This window comes from Microtus oregoni, unplaced genomic scaffold, assembly GCF_018167655.1.
Source record: "Microtus oregoni isolate MIOR12 unplaced genomic scaffold, Mior012 000021F_ref0000039, whole genome shotgun sequence".
Classification (NCBI taxonomy): Eukaryota; Metazoa; Chordata; class Mammalia; order Rodentia; family Cricetidae; genus Microtus; species Microtus oregoni.
Window position 1 is genome coordinate 8,643,785 of NW_024543080.1, and position 14,218 is coordinate 8,658,002.

Below are 14,218 nucleotides of genomic sequence, written 5' to 3' on the forward strand. Positions count from 1 at the left end.
AAGTATCTGAGAGATCTAGATGCTGATTTGTAGGCAGGAATAAAGAGACTGGGCCTGGCATGGGCTTTTGAAACCTCAAAGCCCACCTTCAGTTACATGCTTCCTCCAATAACAACAAGGCCACACCTCCTAGTCCTTAGACTCCTTTTAAATAGTTCCATTTCCTGGTGACTAAGTATTCAAACATATGAACCTATGAGGTACACTATTATTCAAACCACCACAAATAGAAATCCCATTTAGTAACCTGAGAATGTTACAAATCTATCAGGAGATTACATGTTCTAACTCATGATCACAATCAGTTATTACAATTCACAGTAAAGTCCAGAGATGGTATATAGGAACTGAAGGCTGCATAGGCTTTGTCTAAGAAAGCACCTTTTTTTGGACTAGTGCTGGAACATTCCTTGATGTGAGAAATGTCTTCACTGCTTGCTGTGGGACAATGGTTTTATCGTGTAAAGATTTGTTTCTTGTACTTGTTTAATAAAACGTCGATTGGCCAGTAGCTAGGCAAGAACCATAGGCAGGGTGACCATGCAGGAAGTAGAGGTGGGGAGATGAGAAGAGGAGAATTCTGCTAAGAGGAAAGGTCAGTCTGCAGCCATCACCCAGATACAGAGGAAGCAAGATGTGACTGCATTGCTGAGAAAGGTACCAAGCCACGTGGCTAACACAGACAAGAATTATGGGCTAATGTAAGTTATAAAGGTTAATAAGAAGCCTGAGCTACTAGGCAAACCAGTTTATATTTAATGTAGACCTCTGTGTGTTTCTTTGGGACAGAATGGCTGCAGGACCAGGCGGGACAGAAACCTCTGTCAACAATTGCAAAAGTGTGATCACCATTATTTGGTCATCCAATGTCCTAAGTGTCTTCTCTAGCCAGTACAGGGACTGAGCATTAAACCCCGTGCTTTTCCACGAAGAGGTGCAAAATGACTACTTATAAGTCATTAAGAGGAGCACAGGACCCTTTGGTTGTACTAGGGTATCTCTGTAGTTACTAGAGGCACTACTAGGGGCCTAACAGCTTAACTAGAACAGACAACTGAGTTTCTCATGGGCAATCAATCACACAGTTACATGTCTCATTAATTGTTCATTTAGAATTACTCGGTTCTTAATATTTTACTTGGTGATAAGAACATCTTAGTGAGTAAAACAGACATAATCCATGTCTTCTTGAATCCCCAAGCCATGTTATAGCCAACAAAGCTTGCTCCTATGTAGAATTAGGGTTGACTTCAACATCAAGTTGAACAAGGCAAATGGTCCATTTTCTGATGCTGCTGCATGACACAGATGAACTGAGGAAGCACATGATTCTCAAGACCATGGGCTCCAGGAATTGAAACTGTCTCCATGTGTTCAGTAGGAGCTGAAGTAAGGATCTCTGTGTGTTCAATAGGGGCTGAAGTAAGGAATGGAAATTACATGACAATGCAGCATGTTCGAAGGAGCTCAGGGCTTAGTTCTTTATCAGGTATCAGGGGGTTACGGAACTAATTAGCAGTGGGACCAAAGATGCTTCTTCTGGCTGGGAATTCTTCATCAGATGCTGCTAGCTTTTGCTCAAGAAGTACACACCATGAAAGAAAAATACTTGCTATTAGGTATGAGTTCACCTCAATTACACACAATAATGTCAAGAGCAGGTAGGTGACAGAAATCAAATAAGGGAAACATAGGTTAAGAGTTATGATCACAGTTGCTATAAGTAGACAAGATGGATGGGACTCTCAGTATCATTATTCACAATATAAAATACACAGCCTTATTGGCTTTAATTGCATCATCTGCAAAAGGGAGTCAGAATAATACTACCAACTTCACACTGATTTTCTTTATCAGAACTAAATATGAGAACTAAACCATGAGAGAACTCAACATAATCTCTGAATAAATTATTATTATTTTATGTTCTACAAGGCTTCTTGACTCCAAGGACATTCAAATAATTAGATTATCTACTGCCAAGAAGTCTCTGAGATGGATCTTTAATTCTAAGAAACAAAGAATTCAAAATCCAGAAATCATATGGAACTGTTACAGAAACTACTTTGACTGCAAATACCTAGGATTTGGTGTTTCCCAGGGCCTCAATACTGGATAAAACTCATCAGTTCAGCTTTATGCAAGTAGTGTTGACAACAGCAGTTTGGGATAGTCTGGTCCTAGGTTGGTACTAGGAAGCAATTTCAGTAATATGATAGGATGTTACAATCACCTCTTTGTTCAGGAGGCCACAAATCCCTAAAAACGTAAGTCCAGAGTTCACTCAAGTCTAGTAGTTCTTACTAATATTTATTATTTCCCCAAACCCCTCCTACAATAATCTAACCAAACAACTCAAATATCTATACATCATTCAAAGAGATGGGAATGGTTATTTTAAAACAGTTTACTCCTTTTTTGTAATAGAGAAGGGATGCTAATGAAATTACTCTGAAATTCTATGGTCCAAGTTCCCATAGGATCTCGATGTCCATCTGTGAGAGCCTGCTGCACTGCGGTCACTACTGGCACCTGGCAGAAGAGGGACAGTATCCTGGGTCTTTTGGAAGTTGACTACCCCACCAACCCAGCATGGCAAACTGGATGTCATCACTGAGTTTACTTGTGGAGTTTCTAACTTGGCCCTTGCTATGCTCTGGAACTCAAATGTCTCTCATAGGCTAATGTATTTTTCACCTGGTTCCCAGCTGATAGTACTGTCTGGGAAGATGTGAGGCCTGTCCAACAATGGTGGAACTCCGTGAAAAACCTGTGGAGGTGATAACGTGGTCCTAATTCTGGTTAGTCACCATTTGGGAAGGCATAATTGCGTGGTCCTGCAGCCAGAGACATAAAAAACCCAGCAATCATGCCTTCCCAATTGTGGGCAATTGTATCCCTGAACCATGGCAGAAGAAACTCTTCCTCTATCAGGCTCAAAAAAAGTATGGGCAATACGGGTCTTTATACTCAGGAGACATCAGGGCACAATACAGAAACTACCATGAGAGAACATCCCCTCAAAAATACTTAGAAACTACTTAAGGTCTTTATCTATGTAAGATATTATTTTCAACTATATTTTAAATATGAGATATACAATATTTTCTAAAACTTGTTAAACTATGAAACTATCATCTGGTGTGGGAGGTCCTTCTGTCTATGTGTTGCTTTTATTGGTTAATCAATAAAAAAACTGATTTGGCCTATAGCATGGGAGGAGGAAGGCAGAGTTAGAGAGAAGCCATGGAGCCTCTGGTAAGCCACAGCTACGTGGTGACAAACAGATGAATAGAAATAGGTTAAATTAATATAAGAGTTAGCCAATAAAGAGCTAGAGCTAATGGGCCAAGCAGTGATTTAATTAATACAGTCTCTGTGTGATTATTTCAGGGCTAAGCAGTTGGGGACTAACTAGCGATCTCCCTACAAAAATGATCACTTTGCTATAGAGATCACACCTCATCTTTCTTCTTTCTTTTTTTTCTTCCTTCCTTTTTTTTAAGACAAATATCTACATTGCCCTGACTGTCCTGGAACTTACTCTATAGACCAAGGTGGCCTCAAACTTACTGAGATTCACCTGCCTCTGCCTCCCTAGTGCTAGAATTAAAGGTATGCACTACCACACTGGGCTAAATAACTCAGTGTAAAATATGCCTCTACCCACATAAAAAAAATTCCTATAATTTCAAATCCAAATCAGTATTGTCTCCCAGCTATTCTCTTGGGAAATTATATAATTATTTCAATGGTGTTGCTATTTTTCCAGATCATTTTAAAATTCTTTTTATCATTTTATAATTAAAGTGGATAGATGTTTGTTGGATTATACAAATTAACTATCACACATTTGTCTCAAATATCCATGACTCTTCCTTATTTGAATTTTGAAAAAAAATTTTCCCACTTCAAAAAGTGATATGTAGTCTTTGTAGAGTATTTAGGAAGAATAAAAAATAGTGTTTCCCAATTCCCCTATACAGAAATATGTTCTAATATCTGAAATATATGAAAACATATCTTTATACTGTATAGAGGTCTATTCAAAAGTATGTGAACATATAATCTTTGATATTCCAATGTTTGGGGTTTTCTTTGAGAGAAGGTGCCACTATGCCATTCCAGGTTTGCCTCAAGACATGATCCCCCTGCCCCATCTCCCAAGTGCTAAGATTACAGGCGTGTACTATCATCCTCAGCTCACATTCTGTGTGCCCCTTACACAATTTTTCCCATATCATTTGATATTTTCCAAAACAGAGACATTAATGATGTCAGAGTATTATGCTGAATGGAGAACGAAAGTCATTTTTTTTTCCAATATCCTACTGTTTAGATTGCTCCCAACTTCTCTACAATGAACAGTATTATAAAGAAATATTTGCAAACACCTGGTGCTATTTACTTGGAACAAATTACTATGGGCAGAATTGCTCTGTCAATGTGCATATAAAAATGTAAGGCTTTGGGGACATAACACCAAATTACCAGCCAGAATGTAATATTGATTTACCAATTTCACTCTACACAACATACAAATGACTTTGGATAATGTAAAAAGTTAAATCCATAGTCAAAGGGAAAACAATTTGCTATCGCTGAAAACATTCAAAAGAATATAAAATAGCCAAATCTCCTAAAACTGTCCTTTTGTGTGGCTTAGCAAGCTACTCTATTTCTTGCTCCATTTTGATTTTCATATTTCATACAGATGCTACATAAATGCATCACCCTTTAAACATGACATTAATATTTATTCTCAGAAGTATCTCTTTCAGTGGCATAAAGCCAGCACTACATGGGCAGAAAGCAAACACAGACTTCTAAGTGATTTGGAGCTCCTTCCAAGAGCAGAGTACTCACAGGGTAACAGCCCGGACAACCAAGGTCAGTTTTCACAGCTATCGTGGTTTGATCTAGGGATGCTACAATACCCTGCAGGCATTTTGGAAATGGAGTTTAGTAGACTTCCCAGTCTACTCTACTGGTTAAATCCAGGTTTGTTTGCTGGGTTCTTCTCAATTCCTTCCATCTCTTCATGCTCTGTCCTTCTAATCAGACTCTTGCCATAATGATTTTCTTCAATCACATATTGAAAAACAGATTTCCTTAGTCCAGAACCATCTTTCCATCTCATACTGCCACTTGGAAGTACTTGTTAGAGCTATCTCAAAATTATGTCAAAAATTAAACGCTTAACCTCCCATACATAGTTCATCCTCTCAAGCCCAGCCTGCCTGACCACTGATGCCTTCTTTTATAATATTCTCCATCTTAACAGATGGAAGCTTGATGTATCCTATTGTTCAGGATAAAATAAATACCTCTCAACCCATCAACAATTTCCTTGAACTCACACCTGGGGCCGTGTTATGCTACCTCCCCTGACTTACTACTTTAGCATCTTACACGGTTTCTGTGCTTCACCTCTGTCTGCCTTCAGCACCTCTGTCATGGATTACCATGAATTTGGGGCAAGTCTAGATAAATAGCAAGTTCAGGTTTGAGAAAGTCTGAGAGGTCACTACTGGCCTTGAGGGTGAATGAAGGGGACCAAGCACCAATGAATGCAGGCAATGCTTAGAAAGAAGCAGGAAATGCATTGTCCTCTAGGGCCTACAGAGCGACACAGTCTCGTGCCTTGATTTTCATTCTAGTGGGACCAAGTTCACACTTTTAATTTGAACCTCCAGTTCTGCCTCTTAGAGCCAATGTCTTGTTTTTCTAAGCTACCATGTTTGTGGTAAACTCTTAAGATGATTTGGTACTTTTAATAAGATAATTTGGTAATGAGTAAGGCAATTAGATAACTCTAAGAAACTAATAAATACTATGGATATGCATATACACATACATGTAGTATTATGTGTATATAATGTATATATATAATATGCATACAAATATATCAGAGTAATATGTATCTGTGTGCATATATTGATTTTGGTAGAATTCCTGGACAATGGCCATCTTGTTAAATATGGCACTATTATAACATGGATGGAAAAGCTGCTGAAATGACAAATTGTAATGAATGTAAGAATTATAGCTCTTAAAATTTATAGAAAATAAACAGCAACCCTATTAATGTTGCTAAACCTCACTAAACATCTCTGGCAGAGCCATAACATTCTGTAGAGTACTTTAATATGCATTACCCTTCCTCCCTCTTAAGCCATACAATATCTAGTTGAGGAACTTCAGAAATCACTCCTAGGGATGTGTATGGTTAGGAAATTATTTTCTAAGATACAGGATCCAGTTTTAACATTTATGGCAAGGACATTGCTTTTCCCCAGGTCACCTCTATATTCAATACTTTGTTTTTCACGGTATATGGATATGTTACAATATGTACTGCTGTAGTAGCTTAAGAAAGAGGAGCATGTCTAAATTAAAACTATAATGACCTTTGTGTAGTAAGACTAGTTTTGACATTTTTGCTATTTTTATTGGAAAAAATTAATTGAAAAACATTTTCTATGCTCTGCAAAATGAATTAGAGATTGTTTCAATTAATCTAGAATGCTGTAAACATATAAAATATTTACACTACCAAACTAAAGAAAAAACTAAGTGGATGAGAAAGAAAATTCCAATAATCATATGCTGTTCTTTTATTCTCAGGCAAAAACAACCTAATAAATCTATTATAAATGCACTTTTTATAAAGGATGATACCATATTAATTATTGAGGGAGTCATAATCATAGAGACACCAACAGCGAGAAGCTAGTTAATTTACAGGAAAAAAAACAAATTTGATTCCTCGGAAGCCCCAGAGGACATTCAGTTTTCACTTTGCCTGGACCGCAGCTGCTCTTAAATTAACTGGGGTGGCTGTGGGTGCTGGGAGCCTGCAGAGCTGCTCTCAATGGATGGAGCTGCTACAGAGAGACAAGTGCAACGGCAGCAGACGCCCTGTGGGCTCTCAGTAAATATTAATCTATGATGTCAAGTCCTCTAGTGAGAGTAATGCTTGGAAGTTCTACACAATAGTGTAAAAAAGCATTTATTCTAGAAAAAAAATACTAGACAAATATGTACCCTTTGGTAGTTACAGTCATAAAATGGCATGATCAATTTGAAATCTGATCTCTCTAGTAGCCAGTACTATAAAGCTTGTTTTGAAAAAAGCATTAACATTACTCATTGTAGTGATCTTAATTCACTGTATTTTTGATCCAATAATGCCTGCTGCTATATTCCAAATTCAATAAAAGTCTGGTTCAGATGGGAGGGTTTTAATTCTATAAAGCTTCAAGTGAGGGAGACTTGGGGGAAATGGGAGGTAGACAGGGTCATCTTTCAGGGCAGGGCTCACAGCGTGCCAGTGGAACTTTCCTAAGGAGGCCTAGAGAAGGGATCCAGCGAGGAGACTGGGAATTTAGCAACCACTAACACAACACTCCTCCTATCCTGCCTCAAAACTGGGCATTCCAACAAGACACCATGTAACCACGTGCCAGAAACAAATAACCAAACTACAAGGGAAAAACTAGGATCCGATGCTTTAACTTGAGATCGAAACTGAAACAAAACAAAAAAAACCAAAAACCCCTATGCTGATCTAGAGAAAAGCAAGCAGAGGAGTCAAGATGTAGGCCACGTATCAGAACAGACATGCTGATTTTGTTTCCAGCATCTCTGAGAAGCGGTGGGAAGAATCCTTCCAACATTGGAAGTCCACAGCACGGAAGACAACCTCAGCTTGCCTGTGTCGCTTTCAGGAATAGGAGCAGACCCTGTGGACAGCGGCTGGAGCAGGGGCAAGGCAGATTTCTGTGGACAAAGGTCTGTGGGAGGCTGAGTTCTTATTTCAGAGACTCTCAAGAAACATAAGACTGTGGTTTTTCAGAAATGCAGAGGGAGATTAGACTCACTCACATTAAAATCCACTAAAATCCAGTTGCCCCAGATTCCCAGCTCTTTTCCTAAGGTCTGCTTGGATATAACTCAAACTAGTACAATAATATACTAAAGTGGTTCAGGTCCAATAAAGGAAATTAATTTCAGAATTTATATTAAAATACAAGAATTAAGTTTTAAATGACTAATTAGTAACTAGACAGCCCAAGAACAAGAAACTTCTGTTTTATTGCATATATCCAAATGCTGTTGACTTTCCTATGATGGACAAGATAGCTGAATATGCTTCGAACTAGAAGGACGGCGCTGTCAGAGGGGATGACTTCGTCTATTTAGAGACTGCCTCTGTGCCATCAGGAAAAGCCTGCTCACAACTCTGCAATCAACCATCACTCTGAGCTTTATTTTCATTGGGGCTCAATTTAAGTTAGCTGTGATTTTTTTTGTCACGTATCTGTAATAGCTAAAGTATCTGTGAGTGTAGAATATATAAAAGGCTGAACTGCATTTATAACTAAACATCCCTTTGTCATTCTTCATGAAAAAAAAAGCTAGACAAAAGCAAATTTGACTGTCAAAATGACTATCCCAGCTATAAAATATCAAAAGGACTGGGAAAAGATCTGATATGTTCCATGACAGAAAAATCATATTTTTAATGAACTTCAATGATGGGATATGGCTTGATATTTTGAACTATACAAATGTCACCCAGTTTTACGAACAGCAGAATGAGACGTAGAATATACACCTATTATTTCGTACTCACTTTTAATATGTTAGTGGTTTCAGTTTGACAGTTTTTACCTTTCAACAAGAAACTCCTAGGGCAAAGAAAATAGAAGCGGAATGTCACCCACCTCTTAGAAGGAATTGTATACAAAATAAACACCTCTTGCCTCTGCTCACAGCCAATTTTAATGGAACAGTGACAGCCAAACTGTCAACAAAGAGTCATGGCTTCAAAATCATAACTTCTCATGGAATCCTAGATTTTCTGTGGTTTATGCACATAAAAACAAGATGGATTGCCTAGCTAGAATGCTCATTATGTTTTGTTTTGTTTTGTTTTTCGAGACAGGGTTTCTCTGTGGCTTTGGAGCCTGTCCTGGAACTAGCTCTGTAGACCAGGCTGGTCCCAAACTCACAGAGATCCACCTGCCTCTGCCTCCCAAGTGCTGGGATTAAAGGCGTGCACCACCATCGCCTGGCCTCATTATGTTTTCATTTAAATTCTGGAATACTATGCTTTGTTTTAATTCCTAATGCCACTTCTTCAATACCAGCCATTAGCATGGGCCATAAAATAATGCTAAAATGTGATCTCTCAGGAGATCTTTAGTATGAATGGAAATAAATGACATAAAGTCATTCTTATTTAAAAGCACAAAAATTCAACTTATTTAACAATCATATATATTAAGTGCCTACTATGTATCAGGCTCCTGAATTACTCATGTTTCACCTCATATAACATGAAGCACACATGAGAACAGCCATCTTTTTGCTCTATATGGGATGAAGATGCTAATTCATGTTAGCTTAGTAGTAGTTTGTTCAGGAAAGAGAACCAATGAAGAGTTTACACCACCTAAATAAAAGGTGGAAGGTAGTTCAGCTGTTGGAATTAGCCAGAGTCTAGGGATGATAATTTCTATAACTGGGATGTATATGTAAAAATAGCTAATGATTACTTCAGGTTTAGATTAGAAACTTCGTCTTCTAGGGGTGTGGGATGAGTAAGTGATTCCTGAAAGGAGGCATTCTTGTGCCTACTGCGTACGTGAGACAGCCGCATGGACTGCAACCACACCACAGGACCAAGAATTTTGCCTAAATCATAGTGTTCTAACTTTTCCTGCCAAGGTCTGATCCTGCTGTCCTTTAAGCCCCACTCCCCTTCAGTGCCAAGTATGGACAAAGATCAGCCGCATTGTTCCATGCAGGCAATCACTCACAGGCGTGGGACTCTGGGAGAGCATCCATGTGAATGCCTTGAGCCATCTGCCACAGACAATCACACATTATGTTGTGATGGTCCTCCTAGAAGTTTGATGCTAAACGACTCTGACTTTGAAGCTGATCTAATAGACCAGCCACGGTTACAGGACAGAGGGTTGATGTGCCTCTTTGAAAAGAATGGGGGAGCATTAGGCACCAGTAGAATTCTGGCATTCTAGCCATGTTCCATCAAGTGTCAGGGCTCTGTAGCAGGCCTGAGGTATGAATTGTGTAATCAGCCTAACTGATCTGTTTCATCTAAAGGACTTATACTGATGCACTGCTATTTGCTCCATAAGATACAGAAGGGAAGAGAGTCACTAGCCCTACTCTAGTCAAAGGCAATGAAGACCACACTGAGAGGAGTCTAAGTGTTGGTGTAAAGGGAAAGGACCATGGTAGAACAACCAAACAAGGTATAACAAGTTTGATATGAGAAAGGAAAGCTTTTTTACATAGCATAGAATATGTATCTTAGTTTGTTGCACTGCTCCATTATCTACCCCCTCTGTACAATGAGTTAGTTCCTTTCCATCTGGGTCTTGTCAATAGAGGTATATGAAGAAACAGAAAGAGATGGATAGATGAGAAATGGAGAGAGGGAGAGGTAGGGAGAGCAGAGAGACAATAGAAATAGGTAGGTAGATAGATGATAGATAGATAGATAGATAGGTAGGTTTTGTGACCAGTTGAGATATATAGGAAGAAAGTAAGCCCAAACTGTGGAAATAAAGCAAACCACATTCTGAATTAGCAGTATGATGCTTGGGAGACTCACAGCAGCTGCAAAAGAAAGCTGACCTGAACAATGAGCTAACTATCAATGTGTAGAAGCCTGCAAGATTGTGATCATTGCTATAAGAACTTGTAGGATATAGAGAATTTATTTCATTTAGGAGATGGAGCCTCAAATCTCCACTTAAAAATACAAAAATACTAGTACTTAAAACAACATGAATGATTGTCTAGCTGAGCTCTCCCGGGGTAGATGAGGTAACCAGTCTGCAGTTAGGCCTCAGAGGGCACACTGTCAGCTAATGAGAGAGTTGGGAATGAGAATCTTCTGGATTCCTATATGTATACTCTTCACACAAAATACAGCATTTATCGCTATTTAAGTGACTTCCACAAGCCAGCAAATACCGAGTACCTAGTATAAAGTTGATGTAAATGACAAAATAACATTTTAATAATTTTCAGTTCACAAAACTAACAAGTCATCCAAGCATATAGGAATGAAACAATGATCTTGTATTAAGCATGCAAGTTTTCATTGCTAACAGGCAAGCTCAGCAGTCTAGACACCTGACCGTTTCTACCCGCAGAGCCACCCATCTAGACACACCCAGCAGGTGTGACAGCTTGAGTTAAGCACAGGTAAACACGTGAGAGACAAACACTATTAGTATTCATTTCTGAATATGTACACGGTATGGTTGTGCTATTACCTACATGTGTTGTATAAGAGGCATGTAAGCAAAGACAACGTAACAGCTGAAAACCATTTCAGTAGAAATCCCAGCTACCACGCCATCACTTTTCTGTTTTCTCAATTTTCCTACTTTCTTGGTGGCATTGATCAAAAGCAAAAAATTAACTTATTAAAAATTGGGCTTATGTAGTAAAAGCTTTCAAAGTCTGAATTTGGGAGCTACTATTTCAAAATAAAAGTGACGTTAATAAGTACAGTTAAGATAATCACTAGTGGGCTGTGAGGCAAGTTAGCGAGATGGTGGAACAGGACTGTCTGATGCTCTTCCTCCTAGAAATACCAGATTGACCTATTATCTACCTTAGAAATAATGTCACCAGGCCTAAGGAAGACAGGTGAGCAGTTCTACAGCTCGTCTGTGTAGACTACAGGTACGTTAAGATACAAAGAAGAGGCTAAGAAAGCCATATGCTACACACATCACCCCCTCTCCAAGGCCAGGCAAAGCAACTTAGAAGCAGTTGCCCTCTCCTGAGAGACAGGCTAGGGAGTGAGCCCACAGATACAAATGCTAGACATGCGCAAGGAAATCAGTGTGAGGTCCAGACGAGCTCCCACTGCCTCAGCCTCTAGGTGGGTGCAGAGGATTGCACAGACTTAGTCAACTCAGAAGCTAGGATTCTATAATTTCCCCACAAGTCTGTCTCTTTTCCATCCCATACCAGACTAGCCTCAGAGCCTTAGGGTACAAACTTCCCCAAGACCAATCAGAGGCAACGGGCTCAGCCCCTAGGATGTCTTGGCCTCTAGGCCCACTCAGCACTAGGCCAGCATCTGTATTCCCAGACTACTGGCTGAGTAAGTTCCAGTCCATACCAGAACCAAAAGGCCTCCACATATGAAAGGAAGTTAAAATATAGACAATGTGCCTTTATTGACAGAAAACCCTAGAAATGCCACCAAAATAAAAAATTGGAACTGAGTAAATTCAGTAAAATTAAGGATATAAAATCAACATACAAAACCAATTGTGTTTCTATACACTATTACAAACTCTCCAAAAACAAAATCAAGTTCACAAGTTTTCACCCTTACACAAAGGCCTAGAGCTAGACAATGGCTGTTGAAGTGGAAAGGATCAGTTTCTGCAGAGCTGAGCTCTCCAACAGGTTACCCAATCATAAATGGACAGTCCTGAACACGTGTACATATAGGAAAGACTATTTGTGTTCTGTAGGATATGTGACAGTATGTTATGTATGTATATATGCAAAACACAGCAATAATTATTGACTAGGTCATGCATTCAAGAGGGGATTGTTGGGGGAAGACACAGATTGAGTTGGAAAGGAAGAGGAAGGTATGAAAATGACTTAAATACAATGTACCCAAGTATGAAATTCTCAAAAAATTAAAATCATAAGGGGAAAAAATCCCACTTATAATAGCTACAAAATAATAAAATACTGAGTCATAAATTTAACCAAGATGAATTATATATACTTTTAAAACTATAAAGTACAAAAAAATAATGAAAAAAGTGATAAAGACACAAATAAATGAAAAGAGATCATATTCATGGACTAGAAGAATAAATGTTAAAATGCCCACAGTACTCAAAGAAATCTAATACAATGCCTATAAAATTTCCAATGACATTTTTTCAGAGAAATAAAAAAATTCTAAAATCTGCATAGACGTGCATAGCATCCCAAATAGCCAAAGTAATGTTGAGTAAAGAAGAATGCAGCTCTAGCCATCACAACATTTGGCTTCCAAATAAGCTACATAGAGATAGACAGAAGGATGGACGGATGGATGGATAGACAGACGGACTGATGGACAGAGATAGAGTTATGTGTGCATATAATTTAATATATGTATGGAAATTATATTACTATATATCTATTAATTCTATAATGTAATAGAACAGCATATAGGCAAGTAGAACAGTCAAATCCCTGAAATAAGAGCATTCATCAAGAGTCAGTTGATTTTCAAGAAAGGTGCCAAGAATATACATTGGAGCAAAAATAAACCTCCTCAATAATCAGTGGTAGGAAAACTGGATATTCACATGCAGAAGAAGAAAAGCAGATCATTACCTCACACATTTAATAGTCAACTCAAATTTGATTCCTTAACTGGATGGACTGAAACCATAAAGACTTTAGAAGAAAACAGAACAAAAGGTGTTCGTGATGAAAGTGACAAAGATTCTCAAAGAGAAAAACTAACATAGTACTTAATTTTATTGCAAGAGTTGACTCCATCCAAAATAAATAAATAAATAAATAAATAAATAAATAAAACCATAGGAAAAAGGTTTTACTGACAAATCAGACTGTGTCAAATTAAAATGCTTCTCCTCAGCAAGGGAAGCGATTAGCAGAGCAACAAGGCAAATACCAAGGCTGTAAACATAGTCACCAACCATTCGCCTGCCAAGAGGGTAAGGCCAAGAATCTGTATGGAACTCAAGCACAAAACAAATACAGCCCACCTTCAATGGACAGCACACTTAACAGTCAAACCTTAGAGGGCGTATAGGCCAAGAGATATGTGAAAAAGGCTAAATGATAGAATTGTCCAAGAAATGCAAATCTACAATGAGTGTGAACTCACCTATGTCAAAGATCACTATTATTAAGAAAACAAGAGATAACATGTTTAACACAGATTTGGAGAAAAGGAAACCCTTGCATCCTATGATTGGGAATGTAACTTAGTTTAGCTGTTACAGATAATGGGAGATGGTTCCCCTAATGAATTAAGAGAACGGTCATAAGATCCAGCACTCCGTTTATTCAACTGATAATGAAAGAAAATGAGTGTGCCACAGCCTGTGTGTGCTTCCCTGTATCACAGCTCCGTTCACAAGAGCCAATCTGTAGCATCATCCTACACGTCAGCTGC

At 38.5% G+C, this 14,218-nt stretch overlaps 1 protein-coding gene across 4 annotated transcripts in view; it reads right to left on the minus strand.

Annotated features, from left to right (window-relative positions):
• The window catches only part of Slc4a4 (solute carrier family 4 member 4), a 331,040-nt gene that overhangs the window by 40,560 nt on the left and 276,262 nt on the right, over window positions 1-14,218 (minus strand). The window lies entirely within an intron of this gene.